We start from the raw sequence: 8174 nt of genomic DNA on the forward strand, positions 1-8174 counted from the left end.
TATTTTATATATTATATTTTATTAAATTCATATAAAATTAATAAAGGAATTAAAGAATCTAAAAATAATTTTTGATATTCTAGATGCATGATGAACGATGGTATATTATATCAGAGCTAATTTTGAGAATGATGTAGTTTAAAATGCAATGCATACATGTACGTACATTAGAATATGAAGTTTTCAAGTGCACAATACAATATTTATAAATAAAAATATACACTTAAATTTTATATATAAAAATATAAAAATTCATATATATTTTCTCCTCTATGGCTTCTCATTTGAAAGGTGTAAAAAATCTACACTAACAGATGAGATGCGAAAAGCATTATGTGAGTACAAAAATGAGCATCCCTCCTCAAGTCAAAAAGATTTGCAACAGTGAGTTCAACAAAAATTTGGTCTCTCTCTCAGGCAAGGAACAATATCAAATACTCTTAAAAGGTAAACATAATATTTGTCAAAAGAGATAACAAATAGCAATGTTAAAAGGCACAAATCAGCCAAATATTTCGAATTAGAAAAGTATTGTATGAGTGGTTTCTCCAATATCAAGAGAAAATGAACATGATTGGAAAAATGATTCAAACTAAAGCAAAAAAGTTTCTACAGAAAATGTATGGTGATGTAGATTCAGACTTTAACTTCTCAAGTGGTTGGTTAGAGCGGTTCAAGGCGAGAGATGGGATTATGTTTTATAGAAAGTTTAGTGAAAGTGGTTTAGTTGTCATAAAGAATATTGAAAATGCTTTACCTGAAATTCAAGCTAAATTGGACAAGTTTCATTGAAAGTATATTTATAATATGGATGAAACAAGATTATTTTATCGTTTACAAGCTGATCATTCACTAGCTATAAAGCAATTAGAAGAACGGAAAAGGACAAGGAAAGACTTACTGCTGCTGTTTGCGGCAATGGGGATGGTTCAGATAAAGTACCTCTGTGGATTATTGGTAAGTTTGCTAATCCTAAATGCTTTAAAAATGTGAATATTAGCAATCTTAATTATCATTATTGATCCAACAAGAAAGCATGGATGACTCGATTACTTTTTCAAGAATTTGTTCATTGGTTTTACAATGGAATGACCGGTAGAAAAGTGCTCCTTATAGTAGAAAATTGCCAAACCCATTCCAAGGTTATCGAAGGCTTGAGAAATATTGAATTATTCTTTTTGCCTCCAAATACAACATAAAAAATTCAACCATGTGGTGCTGGAATTATTCGAACACTTAAGGTTTATTATCGGCGTCGTCTTTATTCTAGCATTTTGGAAAGCTATGAGATGGGAGCAATAAATCCTGAAAAAATTAATATACTAGATGCTATCAATTTTATTAATGTTGCTTGGAATATTGATGTGAAGACAACAACTATTGCAAATTGTTTCAAACATTGCAAAATTTGATCCGAGGAAGTATGCCTCTAGAACAAGAAATTGGTGACGTTGAAGGGATTCATGGACTTGAAGAAGTTATTTCTAATCTGCACTATAGAAATGCCATGAAGATTAAGCAGATTTTGAATTATCTTAATGAAAAATGAAGTTTTAATAGAATCACCAACATATGAAGAATTATTAGAGTAATGGGTGTGCCAGCTAATGACGATCAAGATCCAAATGATAGTAATGTTTTACCACATGTTTTTCCAAAAGAGGCTTTTATTGCGGTGGAGACCTTGAAAATTACTTGCTTCAACATATAAAAAAATACCATATATGGTCTATGCTTTACAAAAAGTTAAAGATGAAATTGAATTTAGTTCACTTGCAAAGAAAAAACAATTGACTATAGATACATATTTTAAGAAAAAATAAAATTTAAAAATAGAAGTTATCTAAAGGTACTTTATTTTATGAATTTACACAGTTTATGTGATTTTCATATATATTTAATGAATTATTATTTTATATTCTCAATGGGTCTTAAGAAATTTTTTTAAAATTATTATCTTATAAATTTAGTAAAATTATTATTTTATCCAGTTGGTCCAAGTCGAGATCGAAAAAATTATTATTTAGTCAAAATTATTAATTTATCGAGGTTCTACTGTAGATAAAGAGATAGAAATGGTTGATGATATAAATGTTGATAATGTTGGTGAAATAAGTTAGATTTTTTAATTAAAGTGTAAAATCTAATAGAAAAAGAAAAAGGAAAAAAGGAAGAAGAAGATAAAGCCGCTATTTTATTTTTTTGATAAAAATAATTTTATTTTAGAAATTCATTTGGAGTATTAAAATTATAAAAATATATATTTATTTTATAAATAACGTGCCTGTAAAATCGTGTTTTATAAAATTTTGTATTTGAATTTTGCTGATCTAAAAGTAACAAGTTCAAGAATATCTTTATTAGAGAAGTTGTAATTCAGCCTATTTGGTCCATTGACAAAAGTTGAGGGGCCAAAATCATCCTTTGTCCAATGCAAAACACATTTGAATCGGCTTAAGATTTAGATAAGAGCTAATCTCACCTTTATCAAGGAAAAAAAGACAAAAAAAGAAAAGACAAAACATGTGCTAATCATAGACGGCGGTGAGAAAGGTGCATCACCCCGCGACTACTTCCAAAAGGTAGTCGGTGTTGGTACTGCGTACTTGGGACGTCCTGGCCTAATAAAGATATCACTTTTAGAACCTCGGGAGGAGCGCACAGGCAGAGGCATAGCACTTGGGGCCCTGGCCAGGGCCGACATTACCATATACGTGACGCGTCAACTAGCTGTAGACCATTAGTCTATTTCTTTTTGTGAGAATTTGATCTATTGGTATTTATTTACCGAAAATCACACCCTCTAAATTATTAGTAAATGAAAATAGGAATAAGATACAAAAACACCCTAAACAAATTGGGATCTGCAATTAAACTCTTATTCATCAAAATGACTCAATTTCACCCTTTAATTTTTTGAAAGGGTTAAATAAACTCAATCTATTAACTCCGTTAACTTTTGTGTTAGTAGTAGATCCCAGTAAAAATTAAAACTAATAATATACAAACATGTGGATTTTATTTTTCTAATTATAACTTAAAATATAAATAGTATAGATAATTAAATTTGAAAAATATTACTTTTTAAAATTAAAAAAAGAAAACATAATATTTGTAATGCTACTACCTCCGTTCTTGCCTACTTGCCCTCCACCATTGCCCTTGCCTCCATCTCCACTTGCCAAACCAATATCCACTGTCACCAACCACTTCCTGCTGGTTCCCTATTAAAAACTCCACCAAACCAATTTAGACCCATCAAAAGGAAATAAAACTGCAATCCCTGACGTACATAGTAAGAGTTCAAAAGTAAATAGAAAGAATGGAAAATTGATTGGGCTCGTTGTCCACTCATCACCTACATCATCGTGTGTAGTTCATCGCCTCTTCGAATTCGCTTGGCATCGTCATCGCCTCGTTGCCAGCTACTCATCACCTTATCGCACATTGTTAACACTCATTTTTCGGATTTAGATATCGAAAAAATTATAGAAAATCCTATAATGAAAGTTACTCCCTTTCTCGAGTCTTAGAATATTGAGAACGGGTGAATCCAAGTTAGGGTTGAGAATAAATAAATCAAAATTACTTTTCTAGAATCAATTTGGACTCAATTGTCAGAAAAAATTAACTTTGAGGGATACAATGACAGTTTCTACAAGCTCAGGGACCAGATTGCCAAATTTTTAAAAACCTTTTGCCCATAAAGCCAATCGGCTCTACAGAGGGTCGATTGGCTTAGCATAGAGCCGAATTGGCTTTTTGCAAAGCCAATCGGCTATTTCTCGAGATTCGACATCATTTTATGTATATTTTGAATTTAGAACACCTAAAAATATAAAAATACGTTTCTAGAAATTTTTTGTGATAATTATTGAGAATTCTAAGAGATTTTTATTGGATATTATTGATTGATAAAAGAAAATATTTTAAAAAAAATTAAAAAAGAAAATGATTGAAACTTATCCTTCTACTCCTTTAGGGTTTCCAGACCGTAGCTCTATATAGGCATCATTATAACCTAGTTCTAGGGGAGAGATTATCATACTTTTTTTTAGCAATTAAAGAGTGATCTTGAGTTTAAGAGAAAATCGATGTTCAAAAAGGAGTCTCTTTCTTTGGTAACTATAGAGTAAGTCACTAAGAAAGAACCCTAGAATATGAAACTTTTAGAGAACGATATTAGTTTCTTCTTTTCTAGATATCAAGAAGAACTGGATTCTCAACTAACCTTCAATTCCGCTGCTTCATTATCTCCTGATACTCGCATAATAGAAATCTATGGTAACATCCTAAGGGTTCTCCCCTACATCCATATCATCATCACTTTTCCCTCTAAACTAGTTTTTTTTTATTTTATAATTCTAGAAACATGTTTAGAATATTTTGTTATTGTTTCATATGTTTTATGTGATTAGAATAGGCTTTTCTTGTGAATTAACATGTTATAACTTACTAGGTTATGAATATGATAATATAAATATATAGGGTTTGAATATGATAGTATTTTGTATTGAATCTTGAATCTGATTAGTTAAATGAGTATGTAAACATAATTAATTTGTACTTCTATGCAATTGAATGAGATTTTTGAGGTTATATGATTGAAATTTTGAATCTATCTTAAAATATCATATTTGCCTATTATAAGTTTTTGATTTTTAGGGTTTGCACGTTTTTAGGTTTGTTGGTTAATTTTTTTTTTTTTTTTTTATGTTTTCTTATGTTTCTTATTTTATTGTACACATTTTAATTCATTCTTTATCTTATGTGCATGTAAAATTGGCTCCTAGGTGTGAGAAATTGAAGGAAAAATCACAGACAAACCAATTGAAGCCTAGAGCCGATAAGCTCAGTGTATAATTGAACGACTTTGCACATCTTGGCCCTAATTTTTGAATTTTTAATGTATTTTAGCGATGTTTATGTACTATTCTTAGTTTTTAGGTGGTTTTCTTTTATTTTTTAGTTATAGGAAGGGTCGTAATAGATAGATTTAATTTCTTGCATCTTTATTTTTGTTTATGCTTGATGTATGTCAAATAGTTCTATTGTGATTGCCTAATTAAAAATTAGACACATAACCTCTAGGTTAGAATTGGACCTAACATGAAAATTGTAGTATATTAGGCTAATCATATGGTAATTGGGCTAAATTTAAAACCAATGTAGGCCTAGTGGTCTTTAACATGTTTTAAGTGAATTAATTGGCCATGTTAGATTTAAGATCACATAATTGGGCCTCTACATAAAAAGTACTCCCTTTAGGCTTAAAGGTTGGAATGAAAGGACAATTTGTAATTGGGATAGACTAGGTAAAGCCTTGTACATAATTAATTAGTAACATAAGCTAACAAAGCAAACATGAGTTGGGCTTAATAAAATGGGCTAGACTTTAGAGGGCTTCACATGCTGTAATGAATTATTGTAAATATAAACTGTTGTGTTTATATGGAATAACTCATTAAACAATCAAATTGAAGATTAATATTACATAAATGATATGCATTGTGTTACACATGTTTGTATTCTCAATTACTTCCATTTTTATGCATATTTATCTTGTTTTATACTAGAATCACCTATGTTTCAGTTTCTTTCACGTTTCAGGTGATCATCAATGGATAATATCAGTATTCGAGGGAGATACGTGCGAATATGAGCCAGAATCTATCAAAATTGAGCAAAGGCTAGCATTTTAAGGTTGAGCACGGCCTGGACTTTGACCGTGTTGAACCATCGACATTTGACCCTCAAAGGTGGCCTTTCAGCACGATTTTCGAGGCCACCATGGCCTCCATGATGGCCCCTGGTGGCTCAGCACTGGCGAGGGAACGGTCAAGGAGAAGAGGCTGATTTTCGAGACACGAAGGTCCAGCACAAGCTTGAGCATGGCCGTGCTGACCAACACAAGCTTGAGCACGATCGTGTTGACTAGTACTGGCTTGAGCACAGCCATGCTGGGACATTTATATAGGCAAAATCGAGTTTTTTTGCGAGGGGTTCGATTTTCTAACTTCAGAACTCACATACACATGCGAGCCACCCCTTTTCAAACTTCGATATTTGAATTTGGGAGACCATTTTTTTCATATTGAAGAATGAATTTCAGTGGTTCAAGCATCATATTAAAGATCAAAAGTGGATTCTGAGGCAAATCAAGAGGCAATTCGGGAGATCAACCGCAGTGTAGATTCAGATTTTGAGCTGTTCATCCAATTCAAAGGAAAAGGGTTTATCTGTTTCATTTTCTTTATTCTTTCATTGTTATTGAATTCCTAGTTGTTGTAAACATGAACATGTGTAGCTAGATCGATTAAACCTATTAGGATTTCCTTACTACGTTGGCTCAGTATTAAATTGTTGGATTGTTTGAGTTCCTTCTTTGTATTATTCTTGTTTTCAGTATTAATAAGATATCGTATTATTCATGAGACGTTGTGAATTGTGTTCCTTAGATTGCTTTCTATAATTGAGGAATTCATTAAGTAATTAGAATTTTGAATAGCAAGAACTGGTTAATAATCACTTAGAGATAAAGATAATTAACTAGCTAGATTAAGAATTAACAAAGCTTAATAGAGTCGGATTAAAGCTTAAGGCTAACTTAATAATGAGTCGTTAGGAAGAGATTCCAACTTTAGGTTCTTAGGTTTATGAATTCGGTTATCTCGAGAAGGAGACCGAATTCAATTAAGAATTCATCCACGGGTAGCATAATTGGATTCATCAATTTATTATCTTTTGTTTGATTGCCAACTAGTTTAGGTTCCTTTTTGGGTTTGCTTTCTTGTCTTGATTGTTTCATTAATTTATTCATTCTTGCATCTCATTTAGAACTCAGTTTCTAGTTATTAGTAAATTTAGAATTCATCCATCATATATTTTAGGTTAGATAACAAAGAACGAACTAGTAACTCTAGGTTTTCACTTTCTAAGAATACGACCTTGATACTCGCCATTAGTGCTAGTCTGCATCGATAGGTTCACTGTCTTAGATTGTAGCTACATAAATAACCTATCAAGTTTTTTACGCCGTTGTCGGGGAGTGTTTGAAAACTAGAGTGAAAATTGTTATTTGTTACTTTAGCCATTTTTTTATTTCCTTTATGTTTTTATCATTATTTTATTTATTTATTTGTTTTGGTTGTTACTACCTTGTTCATTACAGGTAGTGTATGACTAGGAGGTCTAATTCTGATCGAATAGTCCTTTTAGAAGTTGCTTCGCCAATGGAAGATGGGCATGAGCTGTTAAATGAGGAGGTACTGGAGCAGCTTGAATCTTAGTTAGCACACGAGCCAAGCGATAATACTGGAGAGTTTCGTGAGATTGACAAGGTAGGTGTGCATAAGTTGAGACCATCACTTGAGGAACCACTAGTCCTCGAGCTGAAAGATCTTCCATAACATCTCAACTATGCATATCTGGATGAGGATATCAAGTTGCTTGTCAGTCTAGCAGCGGACTTAACACTTGAGGAGAGGGAGATGCCTTTACCCTTTCTAAAGGAGTACCTACAGGGGTTCGCTTGGAAAGATACTGACATTCCAAGGATTAGCCTCACTTATTGCTCAACCCACATTCTTATAGACAACATCAATAACCTGGCGATTGGACCATGGAGCAAGCTAAACCCGCACATGAAAGGAGGGGTTACAAAGTCCAGCTAAACGACTCGAGACAAAAAAAAGCGCTTTTGGAAGGCACCCAAATTTGATTTTATGTTTTTAACATTTTATTTTTTTTAGTTTTGAAACATTTTATTAGTTTTAGTTCTCATATTATATTTAATTTTTATTTTCAATTTCTATTATTTCTTTATTTTTCATTTTCAGCTCCTGCCGAGGACCCACCGAATTTCCATTCCATTAGCCTTGGCGGATGATCAGGGCAGCCCCCCTAGATCTTCTTTTTATTTTTTAAGTTGATATAATTTATTTTTCATGCATATCATCTACCTAGATATTATTGATTTTTCTTTCTTTATTTGTACATCCCATGCGGGGTACCCACTTCATTTTATATTGAGGAAAATGTGTTCTTCAAAAATGTGGAGTGGGTGTAGGTAAACCGTATGTTCTCTTCCCTTTCTCATGAATTTTTAATGTGTCTGGAATTGCTATCACTGGTGTTGTCTATTTTTAGGATGTTAGGACCTATGTTCTTCATGT

General features: G+C 32.2%; 2 pseudogenes; both read left to right on the plus strand.

The window, feature by feature from the left end:
* Positions 1-272: 272 nt before the first annotated feature.
* LOC125369949 lies at positions 273-792 on the plus strand (annotated as a pseudogene).
* A 15-nt stretch (positions 793-807) lies between these two features.
* LOC107261472 lies at positions 808-1433 on the plus strand (annotated as a pseudogene).
* Positions 1434-8174: the final 6741 nt, after the last annotated feature.

This window comes from Ricinus communis, chromosome 1 (genome assembly GCF_019578655.1).
Source record: "Ricinus communis isolate WT05 ecotype wild-type chromosome 1, ASM1957865v1, whole genome shotgun sequence".
Taxonomy (NCBI): domain Eukaryota; kingdom Viridiplantae; phylum Streptophyta; class Magnoliopsida; order Malpighiales; family Euphorbiaceae; genus Ricinus; species Ricinus communis.